We start from the raw sequence: 14,463 nt of genomic DNA, 5'->3' as shown, positions 1-14,463 counted from the left end.
CGTCATTTGATGACAGAAATGCCAAGGTGTGAGCTCCACAGTAATAGGGTAACCTACACCTGTGCTCATGTGCATACAGGGCTTCAGGAACGCGAGATGCAGAGTTCGTAGTTTGAGCTGCGAACGCGGGAAGGCGTTCCGCTTCCAGCTGGCGTGTCTCTCGCTGCACCGAAAACTGAAGCTACCGAAGCGCTCCCTGTCGGCGCTCGTTAGTGACATGGTGCAATAATTCACGTCACCCATCCCAGAGGCTGACACCCCCCCGCCAACCAAGGTCACTGTGAATGGGAGAAGGTGTGAGCGATATAAGGTGCGTTTGCAAAAAATCATGCATGAGCGTCGATAGCGCAGTCGGTAGAACGCGCTGCACCTATCGTGGCGGATCAGCAGGTCGGGGTTCGACTCCAAGGTTATCCAAATGAACGAAAGGTTTTCTTGTGGTTTTTCGTTGTCAACTGTTTGTGCGCATTTTACTAACGTCACATCCGTGTCGGAAATGACGTCAGTGAAGTCTTGGTGGACCCTGGCATAAAGCACTTCAATGTTAAAAAATATTATGAGCCCTTCAACATTGCTGACCAGCGAAGCTGTTTATCACACGACACAGAGGCGACACAGAGTTTTGAACCATACCCGATCACGCACCCTGCAAATAAATTCGAAATGTATCTACGCGATTTAGCTCTTACAGCCGGCATGTGCCGCGATAGTCTGAAAGACGATCAAAACGAGTGCTTACTTCGAATCCACGATGAAACATGAGGGCGGCGAACTTTACGTTCACATCCTAGAATGCGAAAGAAGAAATACGCAGGTATGCGTTATAACCACTTATTTCTTATTGTGGGGGCGTTCGGCAAACTCGCGTGCTAAACAAATGCGCTAAATTTTATGCATATGATGAGGTACACCTTTGAAAGTGTTTTGTTTTACTGATCTGAACGTTCAAAAGGTTCTCAAAAGGGACACTCACGACTCTGTTGAAAAGCGTTGTCCTCGAGCACTGTAGGTACACCCTTAGCTGAAAGAAGAAGCAGAGATGTGTAATTAAAGAGTGAGTGTGAACAGCCATCTAGTGAGATCATTTGAAATTAAAGATTAGGTTCGTACATTCTATCGAGCGCTAAGCCTTACCACAAGGCGCACTGTTTCAATTTGGCCAAAACAGGCCAAAAACTTAAAGCCGGTTCCACGCAATGAGAGCTTCCGAAACAGCGAGGGCTCTTGTACCAAGTCCCGCTCCCGCTCGAGACGAGCTGTTTCTTCCTCAGGGGTACAAGAAGTCTTACCCATCTTCGGAAGGGGAGTGGCGCACTTAGCCCTCCGCTCTTATATCCATAGCCGGTCGCCTCCTCTCCACCGCGTCTCTTCTCCTCGCGCCCAGCGCAGCCTTGCATTGGTTACCGCCTCCCCGGCGCGCCTCTCGGGCCAACACCTCCTAGAAATACCACTTCGTCCGCGATCGAGGAAGTCTCGCCATCTATGTGTGTATCTGGGAACCGGGGCCTGACAGGACGGACGCTCATCTGTCGTCAGACCCAAACCTAGAGCAGCTCCGATTTTAATAATGCGACGAACGTAAATTTCGCAGATGACGGCCCCTTTGAAATGCCTTACGGAAGCCTGACAATGTGTGCTTTCAGTTACACAGAAAGTACAGAAGAACATATGCAAGAAGCAGACGAATTGCAAAGACAACATGCACGTGATTTTATGCGCTCCATAACCATGTGCACACATCTGACGTATGGATCATATATGTACAGCCGCTCAAATATTTAACTATATAGTGTGCGCGAGCGGCGACTATGTCAAACAGAGCGAGGGTAAGATCATGCCCACGAAGCGCGCTCAGCGGGGCCCATCTCCTGCTGGACGATGGGCCCAGCTGGGGATGGGCCCACCACCAGCTGGTTCATTCTTAAGGACGTCAACCCACACTTGCGCACTTCAGACAAACAGACAGCGTCAGAAGGGCGAATAGTTTCGCTCGTATTTCTATTCCTAAGGTGAACGTACGTTGCAGCAAGAAATCGGTGAAATAACATTTAACCCTTTCCCTACCGTGGAAAAAGAAGAAAATTGCACCAAATTTACCGGAATGTTTTTTTAACGCTCAATTTGTAGAACTTTTCCTTCTGATCAAAACGGCACTATTACGTCAATGCAGTGCATGGGGTTCCTTTATTTCACTAATTGCGTAAAAAAAGTTAGCTCGAACGTGGCTTCACCGCATGGCAGCACAATCAAAGATGCAATAGTACAATGAAAGCAGAGACACATATGGCACAACATGGACAATTGTGGCCATCTAACGTCAAGAAACACAACTATGACGAGTATAGTCGTCATTGGATCCATGTGGGACCAATTTTGTTGATGGCGAGTGTCGTCATCGGTCATTTTGGTGAAAACTTTGATATGTATACTCGTCAGCGGGAGGGAAAGGGTTAACGAACGATACGCCACACGTCCCCACTCATGACATAGGCAGAAGAACGTGGCTCGCCTGAAGTGCGCTGATGTGGGGTTACGTCTTTAAGAAGGAACAGCCTAGCAGACGATTTGCCTTGCTGAGCGAGCTTTGTGGGCATGCGCGTATACCCTCGCCCTGTTTGCAACTCGGCTTCGTCTTCGTCGTATGGCGCTGACGCACAAAAGTCGCCGTTAAACTCTAGTTAAACTCTGGTTAAAGATTTGCATGGCTGAACATACGAACTTGCCCAACCCTAGCTTAGTCCGGCAGCTGCCGGACTAAGCGTACATTGAGTTTAAAGTTGGGCGAACTTGGTACTTTGTCACAAGGTTCATTCTAGCGGTATACAAGGTGCACGTCTAGAACAAAACGCAATTAGGGCTGCTAAGGGGACGCGACATATCACGCTTTCACGTAATATGTGAAAACCAGCGTTCGTACAAAATTTTCAACGCAAAACCCGATCAACTGGTTCTATAACGCACCCCCGTAAATCTTCATATTACTAAGTTCTTTGTTTTTCCTTCATTTCCACTGAAGTCCCTACGACACTCAATTCTGGACAGGATATCGGTTTTGAGCTCAGAGCTGCTCATCTTTGCGTCTGTCTTTATCATCTAGTTTAGGATAATACTAACAATTTTTGGGGTTTTACGCTCCAATATTACTATATCATTTCTATAGAGACGCCGTAGTGGAGGGCTACGGAAATTTCGACCACCTGGGTTTCTTTAACGTGCACCTAAAACTAAGCATACGGGCCTCTAGCATTTCGCCTCCATCGAAATGCGCCCGCCGCGGCTGGATTCGACCCCACAACCAATCTTCGGGTCAGTAGTCAAGCACCATAACCACTATAGACTACCCTGGCGAGTGTCTGACTTATCGCGATACCCCCAGATATGTAATCGGTGTACTCACGCTCTTTATATCCGTGCAGTACGACATTCCATCTTTCGGGTCGAGGGAAGTGGCCAAGCACTTGTCTACTTCCGTGCTGAAACTGCTTGCGCCCATCTGTTGGATGCAGAGGTTACGCGTGTCAAGGTTCCTGAAAGAACATTTAAAAAATATTCTAAAGGTGCCCATGTAATACCTTTACAAGCAATCGTAGAATGACTTGTATAGCTCACGGTTCAAATCCAACAGCACAGAAGTTCGGGAGAAGGTTGAGGCTCGAAGGGACGAATGTTCTTGAACACGGGGGTGTCACTGGAGCCGACGTTTCGGCAAGTGGTCTTGTTTCTTCAAGGCAGATGTTGCTGCCTCTTTGAAGACATTAGGCCGGATAAAATAAGCAAAGAGATAGATAGATAGATAGATAGATAGATAGATAGATAGATAGATAGATAGATAGATAGATAGATAGATAGATAGATAGATAGATAGATAGATAGATAGATAGATAGATAGATAGATAGATAGATAGATAGATAGATAGATAGATAGATAGATAGATAGACAGACAGACAGACAGACAGACAGACAGACAGACAGACAGATAGATAGATAGATAGATAGATAGATAGATAGATAGATAGATAGATAGATAGATAGATAGATAGATAGATAGATAGATAGATTTAAAGGTGACCGTGCACTTACATGATCTGCCATTGTTCTTTGTATCTGGTTTCTCCAGTCCTTCTCGTAGCCGCACCACATGATCATCCTCATTACTGTCACGTGCAAAAAATTAACAAAAAACAAAGATATTTCGGCGCAGCGACATATGTACCGGAAAAAGAGAACTCAGTATGTCGAGAAATATCGATCACCTCAAATTATGATATCGTTAGAAAAAGTCGCAAGATTTGCGAAACAGATCGCTTTTGTATTTGATCACCATTATGGAATTTTTCCTCTTAATATACCGTCACTACTTCGTTTCTTTTGTTTCTGTGTTTGCACTTCTCTGTATTTGTGCTTTTATTTGGTTTGTTAATTTTTTCGCGACCTCTTAATCTCGTCAAATGCTAGCATACATAAAGAAATGTATAGTGTTGATCTTCGAAAGAGAAAATTGACGACCACCCGTTTGTAGCACAACGCTACGAGGAAATGCATACGAATTGTTCAGTAAGAAAAGTCTGAAGGAAGTGCGGAGCTGGGCAGCCTTCTTTGTTTCTCTTTTGTTTTCTCTTTCTTTCCACCTTTGTTTCTTTTTCCAGTTTTTCTGTCGTTTTTCAATATTTATTTCTGTTTATTTCTATTTTTCTTCCTATGTTATCCCTTTCTTTGTCTCTCTCTCTGTTTCTTGCTTGCTTCCCCTTTTTTTCTATTCTTATACGTGGTTTTGCTTGCTTTACGCCAAGCGACGGCAGCATACGACAGCCCGGGCTCGTAAAGTGCTCCGCACTTAAAAAAGCGTCTTAGTTGAAGAAAAATTCGTTCTTGTCAGGGGAAAGAGCCCGGAACCAATGCATACTGGGTAAATCGAAGCACATGTATACAATGAGTTACCACGTGCTTCGAGTTGTCCATTCAATCGGCCTTGCGAAACCATTGCTAGCACCCTGGTTAGCTCAACTGGAAGGGCAACCGCCCAAGAAATGCGTTGTTCCGGGTTCGATCCCCGGATCAGGACGATTTTTTTTTTCGTCAGCTACTGAGCATTTTCAGTCTGAAAAATCCCCGTGGATTTCCTTGTAGCGTCGTGCTACAAACAGGGCAATTGTCGGCTTTCTCTTTCATAAACCTCCCGCTACCTTGAGGGATTCTGCAGAACTGATTTACAGGGTTATTCCTTGTTCATGATATCGCCATTAGCTTATGGATTTGTCGCCTGTTTGTTTAATCACTCCTTTGTACGGGCCCCTACCCTTCCCTACCGTTCACTCATTTGTACCCTGCAAAGGCTTGTAAGGTTTGGCAACTAAATTGACTACGCAAGCAGCTTCCATTGCGTAGGGTATAATACTAATTATCAAAGTGCGACCATATTTAATTTTACTAGCACATCTTCGTTACTTGAACATGGTGTCATTAACAGTGTGCAGTTTACAGAAATGTAAGACCTGAAATTCTTTTTTTATTGAAGTAAAAATAAATAAAGGAGTTGTCGCAGTCTACAGAAATGCTGCCGTAGCTGCGAATGTGTCCCAAAGCAGATTTTGGTTCACCTCTAACTGAATTATAGGTTTACGCTTTAAACAACAATATTTTATTACCCCCTGTATGCACTAACTATTACAAGTATGTTCTGCTACTTCTGCGGCTTTCAGTATCGGAATAACGTGCCATAATGGATCGAACAGCGACCTTTCATAGGAGTGAAAAACGGGAATTTTAAGGACTCGTTTTTTTTTTATACAACCTTAATGAAAACCAACAGATAATGAAGCCCGGGAAAGTAGTGGGGACGATAATTGTACCGTTTTTAAGTGCATTGTACTAATTATGATATAAATTTGAAGAACTTAAAGTGGGCGAAAAGGCAACATGCCGCCAGCAGGAAACGAACCTGCAACCTTCGGATAACTCGTCCGATGCCCTACGCTCTACCAACTGAGCTACGGCGGCGGTCGTTAGCTCAAAGCTCAAAGTGGACGACCGCCGCCGTATCTCAATTGGTAATCAATCTTAATTACTATAATGCACTCAAAACAGTATACTTAACTTAACTCTATACCTTCCTTTGCTTTATTATCTGTTGGTTTTCATTAAGGCTGTATACCTTCCGTATGAGTGGTTCATATGGCACTTTTTATTGCGATGACTATGATAGAGACACTCGAAGCGAAATCTTGTCGACGGCGTCACGCGCTTTCATGTCTTAAAGAGCGCGGTCGCCGTCACATGAGGGAGGGTCACGTGACCTGAGAAACAACGTCAGGCGTGACGTCAGTGGTAGAGCGACGCGTAGCTTTCGACTATGGTACTGGCACTAGTGATGTTGGCAAAATAGTCAGAGCCGCGGAGAAGTCCTGTGTAGGTTCCTGGCCCTCGCTGTGACACGGGCCGACCACTGACACCGGCAAGGTGGCGATTACTTATGCAAGACTGGAACTTGACCAGAACTTAACCTCTGACAGCGAATTTTTTGTTTGTAACTTTTTTACTGTAATTTGTAGCCTTGTCTCTGGTAATACCGAAATGGAATAGTAAATGCTCGAACGTATCGTATAACTAATGTTAACGTTGCTAATTGTGATTAATTTTAGCGTCACTTCGAAACGCCCGCCTAAAAATGTAAGGAACTAGCGCCCCACAGTGGGGATCTGCCTGAGATCACGATGCGCTCAAGCTTTGATGACGTTGACAGCGCAGTTTTCAAATCAGGGCCCCGCACGCGGTAAAGAATGAAACGATGTGGGTGCTTCGATCGGTATGACTTAAGCCTCGTAAAAGCCTATCCCTTCAAGAAAAGGATTAGCATTCCTGGCGTAAGCAGCCTAACCACCATTAGAGCAGCCCGACAACAGATCGAGAGGGGCGGTGCCAGTCGTGGTATTGCGTGCCCCGCTAATCTTCTGCCACGTAGACAACACTCGCTTTTCTTGTGGAACGTCGCACTGGTCCTTCGTCTACGTCATATAGTGGCGATGTCGCGAGGTCCCGCCAACTCCGATGAGCACTCACGCTTACTATATAACCAAATTAATATATTTTAAACGTAACGTTCACCCCTAATAATCGACCAGAAGTGCCCACGTATACACGACAATCAAGCAACAGAAACATTTAGAGTTTTTTATTTTGGTGTCAGAGGTCCTTTAACTGTTACCCGAAGAATACTTTTCTGCATCTGATAATCATTTTTTATTCCCGACCGTGTTTGTGGTGATGTATTATTGTCCTAGTTTTGTTTGAACTTTCGTTGACCTATGGGAATGTTAACCTATTCTCTGCTTCACCTTATTCATCATGATATTAATCTTGTTTTATGCATATGTTATTGCTTACTACTGTAAAAATTTAACACCTGGTATTCAAACTGTCTCCCCTGTGATAATGCCTTCGATGCAACGCAGGCATTGTGTAAGTAAATAAGTAAACACGAGGCCGAACCTTTACTTTTCAGTCAAGTCATTGGCGGGTAGTTATGTCGTCGTACGCGACGTCTCTTTTCGGGTCACGTGACTGCCTCGAACGTGACGGTGACTGATAGTTCTGCTGCTCTCTTTAAGGTAAGGAAACTCGCGTCGGCGTCGCCATGATGGTTCGCACAATTAAGGCCCAAGTACGATGGTATACTATCGCGTGCCGCGAGTGGCACGTGTTGTAATACAACCGTCCGGCGCATGCGCAGAGAGCCGCAGCAAAGAACACGTGTCGGGATCCTGGACGCTCGCTCCCGCTTGGTGGAGTATATTAAAGACGATAGTCTTTCTTGGGGAACTTAAACGCAGAAATTCTGGTCTGTCTTTCTGTCTGTCTGTCTTTCTGTTTGTCGGCACGTCCCTCGATTCAGCCACTCGGCCAAAGTTGAACCACTTGCCCAAGGGCCAGCCGTCTTGAACTGGTACGGCTGTTCATACTTGTGAACGTTGTCGATCAAAAAGTAAATATCAGGCATATCTGAGGTGCAACATCACTAGGTAAATATTAGGTGGCGTGTTCCTTTAATAGAAAATGCATACATACGTAATTTTAAGGACCCTAGTTTCTTAAGCTGCGCTGAAAATGCATAAGAATGGAAGCTTGAGCGAGTTGGTATGCGTTCATCTTTGTTGAAACAGCGCTCACTAGGCAGCGCCTGTCCTGTGCCTTCTTTTACTTCGTCGTCGTCTAGTGAGCGCTGTTTCAACAAAGCTGAAAATGCGACTGCGCTGAAATTTGCCTTCCTCCGTGCCCTTCGCACGAGCTCATTGTTGTGTTTCGGTTTCGGTTCTGTATTGCACTGTACGAATGCCATGGGTTGGTGTTGAAAAACTTTAGTTTTGAGAAGGCCAAGAAGGTGAAAAAAAATATTTAAAAAATGAAAAAGCAGCGTTGTGGGTAGCCTTCAGGCTGCCGGTTGTGGGCGCCGCTCTGGCGTTCCTGTTTTACCCAGGCGACGTGTAAATAAAAGAGTGTGTGGAGAGTACTCGTTGAGTGCGGACGTTTCTCTGCAAAGGTCTTCGCCTGCTGCTGCGCCGGGACTACCAGCACGCAACACAGCACTCATGTTTCCTGACGTATTGCCAGATGGCGTCCATATCTCACACAGCGCCTCTTGTATCGTCTTTACACGACATTTGCAGCGAAGCACGCAGATACGCGGCCAATTTTTTTTTATACTTTCGTACTGCATGCCAGCTTGTTTTGCAAGCCATAGTCTGTACAAAAGAAAATCTTGAACAATCTAACAGCATGTCAAACACAAGAAACAATAAAATCCGATAAAACACATAGGATACTGCTGCAGTGACGATATATGGACAAGAAATGCAGAGATCCCACATTGTAAGACAAATAATAATAAAAACAAGAAAAAATGTCAAGAATGTACAATAGAGCGCATTGTCACATAATAGACTGGTCATGCAACGAAAAGTAGGGTGCTTCTTTTTTTGTATCACACACTATCTGGAAAACATGAAGGAAGGGAATTTCGCGGGCTCGTTTCTTCTGGAAAGCGACAGAAAAGGTGAATACTGTGATACCGGCGCATGCGCACTCACGTTTCTTGCAACTGGCTGACTGGTATTTATCTTCCATTTGTTTCAACCCATGCTCGCTGACGACCGTCGCCGCCAGGTGCGCCAGAACCAAGAGCACACACACCAATAGGGCCATGGCGGGCGTGCTGCGTTCGAAGCGTAATTTCAGCGCAGAAACTATTCTTCGGCTCTAACTAGGAAGTATTATATAAGGACCCAGTACCCCTTTAATTTCATCTATACCTAATGACATTTACATTTAATACGGTTACCTGGCTGCCACAAGAGGAAACATGTCATTAAACGAAAATCACTTCTGCAAGCAAAAGGCAGCAGTTAGGAAACATTACTCTAGGATAGTACTGTGTGGCCTGCGGCCTCCCACACCACACTTCAATAAGGCTTTCCTAAATAAGTTGTCCGTGAACACTAATTAATCTTGTATAGGTTATATTTCTACTGGCCTATATATATATAGCCTTGTAAAATAAACATTTTAGATACACTGCTTCCATACCAGGGGTTTATTCTCGCAATTTTATCACCGAAATTGGTGCTTTTGAAGGTGAAACCGAAAACTGTTCACCTTTATCATACTGTGGTTCACAAGTTTGTGGGAAAAAAGACATGTAGCAGGGGTTTATCCAGAATTTCGTTTTTTAGGGGGGTGGGGGGATCAGTTCCTGTCTCTAAGAGGGTATGGGGTGGGTTGATCTGGAATAAGTTTATTAGGGGTGAGCGGGGGGTGTCGGGATCCTTTCAGGAGGGAGGGGTTCTAGTGGGGGGGGGGGGGAGGTCGTGTTTAAGGGGTGCGTGTATAAATCCCTGACCTCTGGTAGTTCGATGATGGTAACATACATCCGCTTGCAAGCACAAAAAAGCCTGCTCCTTCTCTTGAACCATTAAGCCAAAACTTTTTTTTTTCTGTATTACATGGAAAAATAGGCTGTAATATTATTACCGATACACGATCAATACAGACTCGGGATTTCATGCACTTGCTGTCTCGGTCTGAGGTCGCTAGATTTTTCTCACTTCATCTAGGGACTTTAGCTCAGGCCATGCACGCATAAGCGCATGCTTCTATCCTACACTCAACCAGTTTTATCTATTTTAACTAATGTTGCTGTTTAGAGTTGTTCTAGCAAAAAAAAAAAAAGGAGAACTACAGACGGAACAGCACTTCCTTTATTTTCTACACTCGGTATCTTTTAGTCCATGTGTGCCTTGTGCAAACATACGTCCTTCACGAGCTGTTTTCGAGCTTGCTCTTAACGAGCTAAGTAAAAATAAATGAAACGCTCACGAAGCGAAGGCGAAGGTCTACATGAAGCCTCGCTGAACATCTGGCTTGCCGCTCACAATAAAAGGGAAGAATGCAAGAGCAACGCATGAAATAATTACGTAATTAAATTGATTGACAGGACGCAGACAGTTGCACAGTTCCACGTGCACATCCGGTGTGATGAAAGTTTTCATGCAATCGGAAGAGTTAACCTGTCCCCGCAAGCTATATATACATATCCACCGGTCGAAACCATTGGCAAATAAAATTAGGATAACCGCTTAGTTGTGCCTATGCTCTTCCCAAATACATTTGGCCCATTGGAAAAGCTTCTTGAGCACAACATATATATATATATATATATATATATATATATATATATATATATATATATATATATATATATATATATATATATATATCAGTAAAACTCGTTATTGGGCTCTAGTTTGTGCATGCTTCATGGAATAAGAAGCCGCAATGCACCAAAAGAAAAAAAAAAGAACAGGCGGAAGGAAAGCGTCATAACTACAAGGAACAAACTTCCCGTCTCATCATGGGGTGGTATTCTGGACAATACCGAATTCCGCCATTGGTCAATTCTGATTGGCCGAAAGGGCCGCAGCGGCATCTCCGATTGGCTTGAAAGGCCGCCATTATGAAATTCGACAATATGGCGGATTTTGACAGTGTCCACAATATCATCCCCGCTGAAAGAACTCTACATATGACAGCACATGTGCCCCGAGACCATTACAATATTTTATAGGATCCGATGACGTCAGTCGTTTGTCTTCCTTTGTCACGCGTATGCGAATTGGAGCGACTGCTCCTGGTACTCGTGTCGAAGTGGTCGTGAAACTTAGAAGCTACGTATATATAATTAATTATTCGAAAAATTTCGGGATCCACAACGCAATTATAGTTTCGGGGGTTACACAACATACGACTGAAAAAGCAACAAAGCTTTTCTGTGTGTAATACTTGTAATGAATTGACAACTATTTGGTGCATACTCATGACAACTTTTTAGGCCGAAAAACACAACGCAAGAGAAACTGCATGACAACGCAGATTCTCGTGTAGTCTTCCTTAAGTTATGCTTTTTTTAGCTAAAAATTTATTATGAATAGCTGTAATACCTCTAAGTACAGACGCGCAACTACAGTACAATTAACGCTGCGGAAGTCCATAGCGTCACGACGAGCTTGCAGCCATTGTTGGTGATTGCGAGCTGGTGTTAAGTCATGGTGTGTAATATAGTTACCATTTCTAACTGTTGCAGGATGGCGACTTACTAATGTAGAGCTTCCTAATGTCTTTCTACAAGAACGTTTCTTCGCATTGAGAGTTTTTTTTACTCAGGCATAGACATCACATAAACATTCTTCAGCGCAATCTGATACATGCATCAACTCCCACGTAGAAGACGATGATTAAGCAACTTACGCCCAGCTGAACCCAAGGGAGCTGCAACAAGAGAAGTCTAGCTAACTCTCCTTCCACGTTCTGTTTCGCCTATTCGCCCGTAAAGCCAGTCACGGTTTCTTTGTTCCCCGCTGACTTTCCGGCGAGCTCATTTGAGAAAAAAAGGTATATATTGCAGTCTTTCAGTTGAGATGCATTTATTGCGTTTTATGCTTTGTTACCAAGCCTGCCGTGAATAGAGGATAAAAAAATATAAAAGCAAGAAACTTCTCAAAACGGCTCCAGCTAGAAGTCAAGGTACACGTGTATCTTTTGTGCTTTCGCGCCGTCTGAATCAGCCTGGGTTCATCTCCAAGCGTTTACAGGACTTAGTCGTATTTTTTTATCCTTACTTTAACTAATAACTCTTTTAATGTTGCAATCTGGTGCACATGAAATGTAATCTCAATATCCATTTCTCACGGATGGCCGTGCTAGCCCTTCCTGCTGCAGCGTCATCACTACCAACACTGCCATCGTAAAGAAGTGACGCAGAAGAATGACTGAAACAACTTTATGTGGAATTTAGGCGTTCGAGACATTTCATTTTTTTGTTTTGCTTTATATAAATGTCCTGGACCTCCAAATCCCACCGAAAAAGTAGTGGCATGCATCAGAGCATCCTCAATAATGAACTGTCATTGCTTTTAAAGCAACCACCTCTCACCGAGGTCTGCCTAGCCGTTTGAAGGAATTCTAGATATAGACCCGACTTATGTTTCGAGACCAGCTCTGTGCATCGGTCGCGTAAGCGGCGTAGTTTTTTTTTTCTCCTCTCATCTCACTTCGTCCTTTCCATCATGTTGCCATCAGGCAGTGGGCAACGTATCCAACAACCTGAGGTCAGTGGCGTAGCCAGGGGGTGGCACACCGGGCCCGTGCCCCCGCCCCCCCTCTTCACCCTAAATTTTTTTGCCATGACATACACAGCCCAAATGACACTCGACGACATCTTCCTGCCCAGCCCCCGCTTCAAATCAAGGAGCCCCCCACCCCGGAAAAAAAAATTTCTACCTACACCTGTGCCTGGGGTGTTCTGAATATATCCCAGACTCAAGAAGAAGCCTGCCTCCCGGGGTTGTCTGGTAACCGTGGTTGCGTATGTCAAAAGCACCGTCAAAATTGATGACACGGCCACGATTCCCAGAGCGCTCGGCAATAGCGCCACGCTGACCTTCCATTCCCCGCACGCCGTTCTTGTGCTGGTGGATTCTGTCATAAAAGATCTTGCTCTCGCCAATACACTTCGTACGAACCCCTGGCACTTTTCTTGTTTTACACTCGATCTTTCGGCCACGACAGCAGGCGAGCCAGATAGTGGTAGGGGGGTGGTGTTAAAGGGACACTAAAGAGCAAAACGATTTTTCTCATATTAGTAAAGTACTATTTTACGATACCAAAAACACCACGCTTGATGCGAGAAGACGCTCAGTAAGCTAGAAAACGCGCAAAAACAAAATGTGGGTGGTGACGCCACCTTGAAGTTTCCGCACCATTCGCCGTGACATCACATGTTTTGACGGCGCCTACTAGGGACTACGTAGTTCTTAATCGGTAAAAATGAAGTACATTGTGCTTTGAGGGGGCAATAGACTTAACATACCAAGTTTGGGGTAACTTTGTTGAGCCAATGGAGCCAAAATACGATAAGTACACTTTGAAATCCGTGACATCACGCGGGGACATTTCGGCGCGAAATTTAAAAGTGAAACTTTGAACTTCATTTTCTCCTCTATTAATAAGTCTATGATGGCTAAATTGACGACATTAGAGTTCTCAGAGCACAATTTATCGATATAAACCGATTCATTGTTTATCTTTAGTGTCCCTTTAAGGATGAAGGTGATGAAAAGACGCAAATTTCTGCGGTCCCTATAGAAGCTGAGCATGGGTCAGCGTCTGTAGGGGGGAAATGAGAAGTGTAGAAGAGGGATCAGGAGTAGAGGACGTCGCCGTAGCCCAGAAGGTGGAAGGTGGCCTTTACAGCCAGTTGCTATGCCAGTGTCTCCTAAGGAAGTGCAGGACTGTCTTGAGCAGGTCCTTTTGTGTTGACACTGGTCGGTCATGCCTCCTCTCCGGAGAACCCCCGAAAGCTGTTAGTAGAGCCAGCGGGCATGCGATGGGTGCGGCAATCTCCGTTACAGCTTCAAATCTCACAATGGAGCACATCAAAGAGGCGTCACTGCGTTCTTTTGTTGGCAGGCTGAAAGCACTTAGGTATACAGGGTATTTTCAAGAAATGTTTCTGAAAATCCTTCGTGGCCGCTGTCTACAAAGATTCTGTGGTATCGGCCCTCTTTTCCCGTGCAAGAACAATCTGCTCATCAAAAGAAGAGAGGAGGTTCGTTCTCCGCATTGTAACGTACTACGTGACCCACCCAGGTAACATCTCTAAATAGTCGCGCAGTCCCTTCTTATGAATTCGCCTAAGGCGACTCGAAGGCGATCTTCTTTTTTTTTTCTCAGTCGATTGCACTACCATTCTAATACACTGTAATTGTTGCGATGGCGAATGCGTAAGAGAAACCTGTGAGTTTCTTTCTCTCGTTGTTCATAACGACTAGGCGTTCATTTTGGCACATATGACCGATTGCAACGTCGTTCACGACAGCTGCCTAATTTTTCAAACGTCGCACTGCAATATGTGTGTC

General features: G+C 44.6%; 1 protein-coding gene and 1 non-coding gene across 2 annotated transcripts in view; one reads left to right on the top strand and one right to left on the bottom strand.

The window, feature by feature from the left end:
- The window catches only part of LOC119400202 (uncharacterized), a 366,922-nt gene that overhangs the window by 345,916 nt on the left and 6,543 nt on the right, over nucleotides 1–14,463 (top strand). The gene's annotated exons all lie outside the window — the stretch shown is intronic.
- Trnat-agu (transfer RNA threonine (anticodon AGU)) lies at nucleotides 5,919–5,998 on the bottom strand. Its single transcript has one exon. It is a non-coding gene; the product is annotated as a tRNA-Thr (tRNA).

Source organism: Rhipicephalus sanguineus, chromosome 7 (assembly GCF_013339695.2).
Source record: "Rhipicephalus sanguineus isolate Rsan-2018 chromosome 7, BIME_Rsan_1.4, whole genome shotgun sequence".
Lineage (NCBI taxonomy): Eukaryota > Metazoa > Arthropoda > Arachnida > Ixodida > Ixodidae > Rhipicephalus > Rhipicephalus sanguineus.
The sequence above is the reverse complement of the archived record's forward strand: the minus strand, read 5'-3'. Positions and strand labels throughout refer to the sequence as shown.